The following is a 13,136-nucleotide window of genomic DNA, read 5'->3' on the forward strand; positions in this document are numbered from 1 at the left end:
GCCAAGAGGAGATACGACGACGAGAGGGAACGTAAGAGGCAATGCCTATGTTACAGCTCATAAAAAACTAGACTGGTGCTTTTTCAAGGATGTGCTGCAGGTTCAGTGAATTCTCGGGTAAACCGGTGGTGCGGTCTCTTCTTGGTGTGCAAGAGACTTCTCTCGCGAGTTGGCAAACGGTCTCGTTCGCTCTCTGGCTCTTCTCGAGAGTGCTCTCTCTCTCTCTCTCTCTCTCTCTCTCTCTCTCTCTCTCTCTCTCTCTCTCTCTCTCTCTCTCTCTCTCTCTCTCTCTCTCTCTCTCTTTCTCTCTACGTAGCTCGTCACGAAGCAGCGGCAGCAGCAGCAGCAGCGAACGGGTTGCATTTCGAGCCAGTTTATATAGAGGCTCGAGTCGTGGCCATAAGCGAGTACAGACAGAAGCGAGCGTATACGTGCACCCAGCCCTGCTCTTACTCCCTCTATCGTCTACATATTATACATATTATTTTTGAAACATATAGTGTGTGGCAGAGAAATATTCATAAAAACTATAACGAAAGTCTCTGATGATGGGTGTCCTGCAAAAGCCCTCATCATTTTGCCAGGGACCAGCTGGTTCATTGGAGGGATCGTTAAGGAAATCGCAGTTACAGTACTTACCGAGAGCGGAATTGGAATATTATCCGAGATAGTGCTCGCTGTGAGTTAGAAAACGTCAGTTCTTTTCCTTCCTTGGATCTCAATCACTTCGTTTTACATTTATTCATAAATGAACTTTGATCTCGGCCTCTTCCAAGGATCACCTCAAGTTTTGTTTTATTTTTAAATTCACCACTGCATTAGAAACTCACTATTCTTAATATTTATTTCCTATTTGAAGCACTGTGCGAAAAGCGACATGCGCGCCTTCCTTGGAGAGTTTACAATCGTAACGAACGTCAAAAAAGACCGTCGATGGGAAACCGTCGATCAAAGCGCTACCATTATAATGAATGTAAAACTAACCGAAGCTACCGGAAGATCGAGTCTTCCTGGAAAACTTTCTTTTACTCTGCCGTTTTCGAAATTACAGGTTCTCGAAAATCGCTTTATTCAATTGTAATTCATCCACGCAGGCCCTGCTCTGATAAACAGAACACTGACCAACTTCACCGAGGACTGACGCGTTACTGACTCGCACTCGCCGCCGCTGGAGAACAACAGGACACCAACACCGGCTCCCGTACCTTCGGCTCCTTTCGTTCATTCTCGACTCACCTCGGCCTCTCCAAGCGCACTCCCTACCTCTGTATACCTATAACTTTGTATCCCGGCCACACTTACTCCATCATGTATGTGTACAAATATATACGCCTTCTAAGTGTAAGGCTTGAACGCTTGTGAATACAGTATACGTTTCGGAGCGGGTTACACGAACAAAATACATTGAGACACACGTTCACTTACGAGCACACGTTTACGAACACGGACATGCTAGTATTACGGCTCCAGCTCCGTCGTCGCTTCCCATAGTCTCCAAACTTCAAAGTGCTCGTGTCGAGGTACTTGCGTGCCGAAGCTGATGCGACCCCGAGGCTCGCAAATATTTTATTCAGCAACGAAAATTTTTGGAACAAAAATCGTTGGGTTTGCCGGAGCAGCCCGATCGCACTCTCTCCTGTTGGATAATTCAAATAATAACTTGACGTAAGCACGATTTTTACAGCCATTACACCAAGTATCGCCTTATCGGTACGAATCTATTCTTAATGCTAGTTATGTCGAGGCCATCTGTACTGGTAAACTTGATTCCTTTTTTACCATAATTCAACGTTATTTGGAGAGTTCTTAAGGACGTTCACGAGTAAATCGATTTTCTATAGATTTTCTTAAAATTTAGATGACACACTATTTATAGCTTCCTTAATGTACTTGCAAAATTTTGAAGACCATGCCCGTACCAAAGTAGAGATATTCGTTGTTGAAGTTGGGAAATTTATCATGCAAATCATGAGTTTGAGAGACATTCTAATTCATAGCAGTCACAATTTTCTATAGTATTTGATAAAAAAATGCATCATGATAGATATTGATATTAGGAATAAAATATAAAAAAATAGAGATGCTCAGCCGTGCCGTTCATACGTAGTAACGATTCAAAACTATAAATTTGATGATTTTGCGAGCGTGCCACGGCATGAAAGGGATGACGCCGTTATGTAGCGGCAACACTGCCGGGCGACGATACGTAAGGGCAAGGAGGGGGGGGGGGGACTACACGCGCATGCACACTGGCAGGAATTTATTTTCATGATATTCAACGATTTATCTCATAAAGAATTGACAATTTAAGCATTTATGGCTACACATTTTGGCTCTCATTTTTGGAAACTTTTTGGGAATGACACTTTTTTATAAAAATAAGTTGTTCATTCATACATATGAATGTTCAATTTAGCAATCGAGATTATAAATATTAAAATGAGATATGAAAAATTATCAACAATAACAAATAAATTAATTTATACAAAATGGAATACTACTGAAAGTACGTGGCAGGCAAGCATAAGGTTGCCAGATCTCCGCATCGCTCTAAGGATACATGTATTAGTGTATATTTATAGGGTGCGCCAGAGTCTTATTCGTATTAGTGCATAGAGTCCGTGCTAAAAGTTTCGAAATAGGGAGAGCGGCGCGTGCTACACAGCGACAGTTGAACTAAGCCGAGAGAATACGGAAATTTTGTCTTCTATTATCATTCGTGAACGTCCTTAAAACACGCAGCCAAGTTTCTGTAAGACCCTGCCTGAGCCTACCTTCCATCGAAATTGAATCATATATAATAATTGTTCAAATTTATTTAATCATTCACCCAAGACGCCTCTTCTGACTTTTTGCAATGATTAGACTCTTACTCGTGCGGCATATGAATATTCTGGTAATCAACCGATGTGTCGTTAAGGAAAACTATAAATCGCGTTTTCGGAGTGCTCGTGCAACTATGGATTTCCGGTTCTGATTTCTCCAGCAAGTGGATCAGGCTTCATCGCGTCTACTTCGAGTCCCAATCGACCGGAAATATTGTGTATGAATAAAAACTGTCCTGAATGTTTGTATGGCTATGCCAAGTGGAATTCTGCGAAATTACATATTCTGCGTTTTATGAATAAAAAATGTGAATGATCGCGTCGAGGAAATTAAGAGCTTCGATTCGTTTTATTTCCATCTTCCTTTCCTGGTTTTCATATCGACTACTAAAAACTATTCCACAACGTTGTTACAACCGAGCACAAAGCGTTCAGTTTCGCTACGCGAGAGGCGATAAGATTCGATCTGCGGCATTGAGAACCAATTATCTTGCCGTATATAAGAATACTAAACTTATAATCACCGTCAAGCAGCGAGAGCGCAGCGCGCGTGGGGGATCAGGATCAGCCGCGAAAGGGAGAAAGACGACACATAGAGACAGAGGGCAAAGGAGCGAGACCAAGGAGATTGTGCTGGGTCGATTGAGAATTGAACGTTGCCAACAGAAGTTTGAGGCACGAGAGATCGCTCAAATAGCCCTCGGTAGGTAAATATCGCTCCAGCGGTAAAAAGTATATTATTGTAGGGCGCTAGAGTGTGGCGAATCATAGATGGACGATAAAAAATCGAGAGCAATTAGTCTATTAGTTCCCTTACGATAAAGAACATATGGATCAAGTGGTCCAGTATGTTGTCCAAAATCGATTTCCATTGACATAAGCAATGGGAAATATTGAAGTTTGGCGAGACACAAGTAGAATATACCAGAGTGCAATTTATAGTGAAATAAGGTATATGCCACGCTCGGTATATTTGCTCTATAATCGGTCAAACTTAGATCAATAATTATATTGAATGATTAAAGTTCGACCTGCCATTCTGCATCCTACTTTTATCACCACTACCCACCAAACCTATTGCCGTGAATGAAATTTTGGTCGCTTTGTCCAGATACCCTGATAACTTTGTCCAACCCCGCACATACGCCAAAAGGCTTAGTGAATCTTTACATGTGGGCATACGGGCAGGAGCTTTTAATATGTATACTGCCGCCGCGGTGGTGTACATCAGCCACAGTAAGCGTGCGTGGCTTTGTCGCGATTAAAAGACACGTTGTGCTGCATGTTCGTGGAACACGGAAACTCAATGAAGCAGGAGGAGAAGAAGGCGAAGACAAAGGGGGGAAGCACCAGAAGGAGTGTAAAACAGAGTAGATACGAGGGAGCAGAAGGGTAGCATTGTGCAGAGCGGGCACAAGGGCAGGGGGGGATGAGCGTGTGCAAACTCTCCTGTTCCCTCGTAACTTCCTTGTTTCGATATTCCATCGTGGGATAATTATGGAAATGGTTTTCGACCGTTATGGGGGCGTGGAAGAACGATGGAGCAGCCAAGGCGTACTCCCTCTGATGTACAATTTTCGTTCCTTCACCCACACGCTCGACGAAACCCACGGAGGACACTCGAGCATCAGCAACTATATCCCTGAAATTGCTGCTCCCCCCGTTCTCTTTAGCATCAGTAACGGAGCTATCCAGAATTCGTGCATATATACATGTGTACGAACGAGCCACATAATCGTGAGAGATCATTGGCCCTCATCGCTGATCGTTTATTACAATAAAATGTCGGACTCACCAGGAATGAAAAAAAAAAAAAATAAGCTTGTGATGGGGCGTATAAAAAAAATCTTGCCCGTTGTCGCACTATAACCACAGGGGAAGGCCAGAATTTCCAGCATGCATTCCATGTGCATTCGCGCAGCTATCATTACTTGGAAGCGTCCAACTCAAGTTCTCTTTCCACACTTCCTTGTACGCAGCCTACCTTCGAAAGCTCATGATTTCCTGAGAATGAGACATCTTCTCAATCCTGTCAAATTGTTAAGGAAAACGGATGGAATAAATAAAATAAATGAAAAAATAAAAAATACGATACGCTCCGTCACGATGACTGAAGCACTTCGCTACCCGGAACCATACTTCCATCAAACATCAAATGCATTTGAAGAAATCGACCATATGATTACATTTTTGAAGAAATATGTGAGCACTGAATTGCATCGGTTCAAACGAGTAAACTGTTACTATTATTGCTGAGCATCATTCTCGTACTATAATCGTTCCTTAAATTAAAATTGAACACCGATCGAATTTTTATTACTGATACTGAGAAATATGAATAAGGTGGCTGGTTGCTGCTCATCCCTATGGAATATCAAACGTCAATGGATTCATCGAGGCTAGTTTACCACCGTTCTATAAGCTGAAAATTTTTAACAAGTCCTACGGGTATCTCTAGAACTCAGGCTGAGGTGACTTGATATTTTCCGTTCGTTTCCATCAGGCTGAGGTGACTCGATATTTTCCGTTCGTTTCCATCGTTTTTTTTCTTGTCGAAAACAAACTCTTGATTACTAAAATTACTGGTATTTTCAGCAAATATTTGATTTATCGAGACATGATTGATGGAAAGCCTCAAGCACGAAAGGAATCATGAGTTGATCAACGAAATGTCACGTATATATTCGATATTTGAAGACTTGATGGAGTCGAATTACTAGAACTGCTGACAATCGATCGCACCAATTAGTGCGGGATTGAATTTTCGGTAGAAAACTATTTGCATGTTTTTTCATCCGACCAAGCGGTTATGAATTACTGCGACACTTAATTATCAGACCGATTGGATACGTGGAGACTGTTTCACGTTTTCCCTCACGCGGGAACTCGCTCTGGCCTCGCACTTCCACCAAGTAAGTAGATATGCGTGCGATTGGTTCAATTTTGCAAGTTTCATAACTCACTTTCATTCTATTGAAAAATTTTTAAATCGTTTTTTGGTAAGAATGTTTCTGCTAGTTCGTCCAATTATGTAGTTTCGCATTAACTCCAGGACATCTCTGTATTTTCAATATACTACAGATATACGTATGAGTCCGCAAAGAAATGCACTGCGGGACATTCATTTGTCGAATATTTCTTGAGTTAAAACGCAAGCTTGCGGCGTCTCTACGAAAGCTCACTTAAAAATGTTTACAATACACCAGGAAAGAGAATAGAGAATTGTTTCCTCGTCGCGTTTTTATTCCGGGGCTGCGGAGGAACTATGGCGCAGTGTATACTTGGTACAGTACATCAGAAGTCGCGAAGCGTGTGTTTCGTGTATGCGAGGGTTTTTTTTTTTATAAGAAAGAGGAGGAAAAGGCTCGGGAGAGCTACAGAGCTCTGACACGAGCAAAGACCTTCTTTCTACTCACACATGAATCTCAGATTCTTCAGAGCAATTATCCTCGTAATTATTATTGCGCCAACTGCCCTCCCCCTGGGAAATTAAATATGTTTCAGGAGGAAAGAGACGAGAGCTCATCTCTCACTCCGTTTATCCTCAGTCAGTCTCTCATGTAGTATACATAACTTAATGGGATGTTAAATGGAAGCTATCCCCGAAGAAACAAAAACTATAATTACCTCTTATTAAATTTTTGTAATTTAAATTCTGCATTCGTACAATCGCGCCAATATTTTCTGCAATTAATCATTTCCCAAAAACAAACCGAATATTTGTTACTAATTTCGTACAAAACGATCGTGTCAAGTTGACCGAGTGTTGTCCAAATTTCGTCACTATATCGGCTACCTAATGTCATTGGATTATCAGAATATAAAGTACACAGAAAGCGACATGAAAGTATGCGCGTTAATAAAGTAACCCACTGAAAAAAGCTATTAATGGATATTATTCAAGAAGAAAGTATGAAGTGTGGAAAGGACACAGCTGCAAAAAAGGATGTCGGGCAGAAGCTTAATCGCAAATCCCGATGGAACTGTGAGTTTTAGGTGAATCGGAGGATGTGTTAAATTACACAAAGTGTCAGGGCTTTCCGTCGACAGTGAAAGTGTCAACAAGTGGGAGAAAGAAAGAGAATCAAATAGGTTGACGGTTCCTGGTTTGTCTATTCACGAAGATGTGAGAAAACTAATCGTTCTTGTACGACGGTAAGTAAAAATTTTAGTGGGATCAAGGTGTGAAAAGAGAGATGATAGGCGGACAATGACGATATTTTTCGAATAATTTTAAACCCATGAAAACTATGGAGGTATATTAAAAAAATCTTGGTCGGAATCAAAGATGTTTTGAAAACACGAGCAAAAAACTTAATTTCAATGTCTAATGTACCACGTCCGGGACAAGTGAGAGTGTAGTCATTCCACACTCATTGCCAAGTGTAAGAAAACATGTAATTGAAGAAAATGAACGTTCATTAGCCACCAGGGAAATGGGGTCAAGAAAACTGGGTTAAGCAATCACTTGGAGTCTATGTGTTTCGAAGCACATCAGAATCGAGGCGCAACATAAATATCGTTCAACTGTACAAAATGTCACAACCGACGCAAATTTTTGCTTTTCTTTATTTAGAAATTATATTAGACTATGAAGTCTACATTCGTTCTCTCCCAATTTTTAACTCATTTCCCAATAACAATCGTGTTGGAAATATTGAATGTTTCAATAGCAATAAACAAAAAAAACATTTCGTGTAAAAATCGCTTTCAATTGAATAAATTCGAATTGTTAAATTTTTAATATGTAAATTCCGTATTTTCAAGTTTCTTTCATACCTTTTCCTCTTCATTAAGATAGCTCGAATCGATGCCTAGCGACGTTCGACCAAATCAGCAAGAGCATAACGTTATAATTTTCGTCTATTTATTGTAAAGTTAAGAAACTCGGTACATATGTATGGAGAGAATGCACAAAGATATAGAATCTGCGTAAAATGTATGTAGACGAATGCAGCGCGACAGTGATACAACTCGTGTATACCACAAACTCATGTGATTTCTCACGCCTAACCCAATTGCAGTATGGCTTACTTACGGACGCATCTCTTTCTGTACCAAGGAGTGAGTTAACCATCGTATGTGTAGATGTACGCCTGGTCGTGTAAGTGTTTGGTACGAGAATGATGGGAACTTTGACCTCGCAAAATGGCGTTACGATCTGGAAGCGATCAGCTGGGAAAAGGGCAATTGAAATGCAGCATTGATTAAGGTTGACCTATCGCAGCAGCTAGTCAAGCGACACCTCATTATTTTGAAAACTTTAAATTAACTATGGATGATGGATTTATATATTATTTTATTAGTATAATGAAAGTCCGTGATTTTTCAGGTATGTGTCGTGATGATTTATGAAACATCATTTATTATGAAGTTTTTTAATGTCATTCTCATTTGACTCACATAATCCAAGCAGCCATACTCCTATTACATATTCCTTTGCTTACCATTTACCATCCCTTTGTGTGAGGAGGTTATGTTTGACCATGGATCGACACAATAATGTTCGTCTTGACCAGAAACATTGTCTTCAAACAAATTTATTTTTCCTAACATTCTGTTTCTCGGATAAGAACCCTCAATTTGACTATTCAATGAATACAGTTTGATAGTTCACATATTCGAATCCGTTCCGTGTTATTCGAGATTATGTAGAGATGCCACCTTTTTACGGACCCAGAGCAATAGTAGCAAAAGACGACGATCTGTTACCCAACAAAGACAATTATCGAATGAGTAAAACCAAAGATTTTTATTTTATTTGTTCAGCAACCTTCGTTTTTTTTTTATTCAATAATGGTTCTCATCATTTTTTCAACATTTGAAAATTCTTTTTTAAAACATATCTAATCGGGAAATTTAGTTATTCATGGCTCAAGTTTCTGTCGGAGCGCGGTTTTCATAAGCTGTGTCTTATATTTCGAAATTTTATCGATTATTGATTTTTATAACTAGTCAATGATGCGCTCAAAAATTTTGCAGGCATTTTTTTGTGCACTCCAACTATGAGATCAAAAAATATCACGTTTGTATCTAATAATGAAGTTTGCGATAGGTCAACCTTAATGACTGCTCAATTCGTACAATCCATCCAGCTACACTGACAAAAGAAATTTGTTGATTCAACAAAAATTTCGTTGATGCCACAAATTTCGCGGTCACGGGCGGCGGACAACACATTTTGTTCAAGTGAAACCATAGTTCAGTTGTTTCAATTGCTTAAAAAAAGCAGTGAATGTAACCTTAATATTGTGTCCAACCGATAAAATCAGACGTTGTGTTAACATGAGAGCCGGTTTAGCCTAAGAAATGCATTGTTATTTGATCTACTTTTTACAATCGAATATCGAAACTTAGGATCCTCTTCTCTGACGTAAGAGAGGTGTCAATGTGTAGGTTCGTGCACTGACCGGTGGATTATACCAGGATTGAGTATAAAGCTTATAGTGCTAACTATATTGGAAGGAAAAGTTAGGAGACTTATAGGCGTACGGTGACACTTCACTGGCGCGATAGCGCTCCATTCATCGCCCTCTGACGGATTCTCGTGAAACGAGAAATCGTGCCAGGGGACTCTATATTCTCTGACTTTGAGGAATGGAGGCATGTATCCTTTACCATTCCATATTAGGACAACACCTCTGCCTTGAGGCCGAGGGGAGGGGCCCACTGTGAGGAACATTGCGATAGATCGTTCACGTGTTTACAATGTTTCGAGCCTTTGTTTACATCGAAAACCAAAGTCCGTTGTAGCGCGTTCACGTGTCGCAGCGTGTTCACGCAACAAATTCTCGTTTGTTGGAATATTTCGTATATATCCAACAAATTCTTCTGTCAATGAAAACATATAATTCAGTCCACGGAAATAAAAATTCAGTTATACTGGATATGAGATTGTTTTTTTAAGTTTGTTCAAGTAATCAAATATTTAGTTCACCAAATCGAAATTTAGTCATTTCAACGGCTTCGATTAATCAAGACTATGTCCTAGTTTGTTGACTCAACTAAACGGATATTTCGATTATTTCAACTACCTATATTGTAGATTGAATTACGTATACGTTTAGAATAACATCATCTATTGTTGAATCAACAAATTTTTTCTTCTGTCAGTGTACTTACTTTTTTTTTATTCAAAACACGTAACCAGGAATAGGCCTCGGCAAAATACCTAAAGCGATAAGAACCCTGTGAAAATTTTACACATTTCTTATTTGCGGGATTATTTTCGAATCTTCACTTTTCATTGAAATCCTTTTCAACGATTACATTTTCGTTTTTCACCCTTTCAAGTAAGAGTACGAGACTCGTGCAAGCTTGGTACTTATCCTTGCTCTCGCAAATCCAGTTAATCTGGTTTTCGTATGACATACGCGCGCAAGCTTCTCAAACGCTTATTCTACGGCTCGTTAATACACTTTGATAAGAACCTCAGATTTGCATCGTTCATTTACCTTCTGTTATATTTTATTACAACGTCAGGTTCTTACCTAGCAAACTTTAACCGTCCGAAATTCAGAGGCAATCAGATTCCGCGAATCATAATTTCATGAAAATGAGATATTGTAGCGCGTTATGATGTGAAAGAAAAAATGTTGGTTTCTGACAATCATTTTCATGTTCTAAGCAATATGGAGTGATTTTCTACTTTTTTTAACCACTTCCCACCCATTCCCTTCCTCGTTCCTTCCTACGGTTCTGTCTGAAATCGTGTTCCTTCTTCGTGGCTCACATCAGTAACCCTCGCTCCACTCCGAATTCTTACTCAGCTTTTTTCCTCCTATCTTCCACTTAGACTCATACACTTGGATGCTATTCCATTGGTATCAATGATGCATCGAGGGAGATAAGTAATATCGCACCCTCCGCAATTAGAAATGAAGCACGAGAGGGAGAATGCAAATTCGTCATTGGAATTGGTTCTATCATTTTAGTGAAGATTACTTAAGAAGATTCTAAACGGACGAGTTGGCAACATGTCGAATCCACCAAGGGATAGGAGCTCTCGCAATCAGTTTTCAAAGCGCAATCATTCTCACGCGAATGCTTAATTAGCCTCGATAGAAATTTCGTTTATTATCTGCTAATTAATTATATCGCAGATACTGGGGGGGGATTTTCTTCGACTGTCGATTGCACTTAATTTGAAATGATTGCGAAGACTCAATATGCGACTGTTTCAGATTCTTTACACACCCTCTTTCCCTCTTTACTTTCTATAATCTTACATCTTATCATCTCATTTTTTATTTTCTCCCTCTCCTCGCTCGAACTCGGTTTTCATCGAAGAGAGCCTCTAAAAAGGATAATAAAAAAACCACGCCATAATCCATTGTCGGAAATTCGTAACGGTACGCGGGTATAGAATATAACTTTACGAAACGTGACGAAGGATGCACTCGGTTAAGAGAAGAAGGAGGAGAGAACGAGTGAATAAAAATGCGAGAGAGCCGGAGGTGCGAAAATAACGCGTTTCTGCATCCCCACGATCATCTATACCTCTCGCCAATGCGCATTTTGTATACCGCGCAGCATCTAATAATACCACATCTCATTCCATCAAAAATACATGTATTTTACAGCTATCAATACATTTTCACTCTCGGATTCGATATTTCATCTTGCCTCAAATACACAATTTTCAAAGCTTTCATCAACGCTGTACTATCCATTTTTTTTCTTCCTCGATACCAACTCATTTTTTTAGATTCAATCAATTCTATACGTGAATAAGAAATCATATAGTGGCTGTCGCTACATTCATTTTATTGCCGTGTGGAAACCCATGCAAACAAAAAGTTGCGTACTCAACCAACTCATTATCTCTCTCTCTCTCTCTCTCTTTCTATCTTTTCGGTGCTCAAAAAAAAAGTTGATCTCCGCACTCACGGAATCGAGGTTTGTGAAGATGCGAATTCTCGAAAACACTATGGCAGCATTATATTGATCAACAAAATAGTGAAGCAAAATAGCGACAGTGAAGTTTATCAGTACGTCACGACTTCCCATCGATCTATAAATAATACTCCCGCATCAGCGAACCGTTAAATCTATTCTGATTATTCACCAGGAGAGAGAGAGAGAGAGAGAGAGAGAGAGAGAGAAAATGTTGAATATGCGTGGAAGGCAATAATCTAATAATATTCTACGCTTGTAAATTAATTCGCGGAAGTAAATGGATAACGACGTTTCAATGCCGGTCACATTAATCAAAAGTGCGTGAATATGTCCATGTGTGCGTTCAATACAGGCAAAGTGAAAGGGAAAGAGAGAGAAAGAAAGAGATAGCTCATCTATGTTATCCGCAATCATTCCCGAGAAGACCTTCTGGTACATTCAAATTCCAACATCCTCAACGTTTTCCAGTGGTGATAAAATGCTGTTTGAGCCTGCAGCCTAAAAATGTTTTCTACACATTCTTCAGCATCTAATGAGACTTTTTCTTTGCGGGAAAAAACGTTTTGAAAAACAATGTGGAAAAATATCGATTGATAATGTCACTGGATCTCGCACACAAATGTCAAATACCGACGACAGACGTCAGCGCTCCCTCTCAATCAGCCAAAGTCATGTCCAGTGTCGCTCTATTTTCATGGTTTACCATAATAGTTCCACCCGAATATCAGTAAAAATCATCTTCGATCAGTGATAGACCATCGAGTACGGTGAACTAAAAAATGGGCGGGCCAGATGTAATGAAATGGACAAAAGTGAATTGTCGAAGCCCAAACGGGATAGCTCCAGTTTTTTCAAAAAGACTACCGAATTAGCCATCACTTATCAATCGACGCTTCATCGAATCTGTATTAGAAAGAAAAGAAACGCGAACTTTCGCTTCTTTCGAATTCTCTGGTTCGTGAATTTTGATAACTCCCAAAGCGTATTTCGAGCCATTCAATATATCTAAACGTGAAGGAAGCACGAACGCTTATGAGTGAGGATTGAAAGAAGAAGAACAAAAAGCCACAAGGCTCTTCTAGTATTTTTTCGTAGTCTCGACTCGTTGCAATCTCAAGCAGTTCTCCGCTTCTTCCTACGATATCTTTTTCTGTTTCTCCCAAACATCATTTTTTCCTCTCTAAATTTTTTCCTCTCCACTCTCAAGGCTGATTATGGATAATCGCTGCGATCAGTATTAGTCACGATATCGATTTCAGTGAGCTCCACGCTGAGACTCTGATGGTTTTGCTCTCGGAAAGCCACGCGATGTGACTCGACGATAACGAAACGGATGAAGAGAAACGGAATCGAAATAAGAACCCTTCACGCGCGCATCGCGCACGGAAAGCGACCCAAGCTGAGGAAACACGA

At 40.0% G+C, this 13,136-nt stretch overlaps 1 protein-coding gene and 1 long non-coding RNA gene across 3 annotated transcripts in view; one reads left to right on the forward strand and one right to left on the reverse strand.

The window, feature by feature from the left end:
• Window positions 1–1,128, reverse strand: part of sano (serrano) — a 125,214-nt gene extending 124,086 nt beyond the window's left edge. For both annotated transcript variants that reach the window (XM_043421542.1, XM_043421543.1), the window contains exon 1: window positions 640–1,128. The gene's annotated coding sequence lies outside the window, so the exon portion shown is untranslated. The remainder of the gene's footprint in view (window positions 1–639) is intronic.
• A 352-nt stretch (window positions 1,129–1,480) lies between these two features.
• On the forward strand, window positions 1,481–3,147 carry LOC122412177 (uncharacterized). Its single transcript, XR_006261300.1, has 2 exons — window positions 1,481–1,665; window positions 2,921–3,147. It is a non-coding gene; the product is annotated as an uncharacterized lncRNA (long non-coding RNA).
• The last annotated feature ends 9,989 nt before the right edge of the window (window positions 3,148–13,136 follow it).

The sequence above is a fragment of the Venturia canescens genome, chromosome 6 (assembly GCF_019457755.1).
Source record: "Venturia canescens isolate UGA chromosome 6, ASM1945775v1, whole genome shotgun sequence".
NCBI classification, from domain to species: domain Eukaryota; kingdom Metazoa; phylum Arthropoda; class Insecta; order Hymenoptera; family Ichneumonidae; genus Venturia; species Venturia canescens.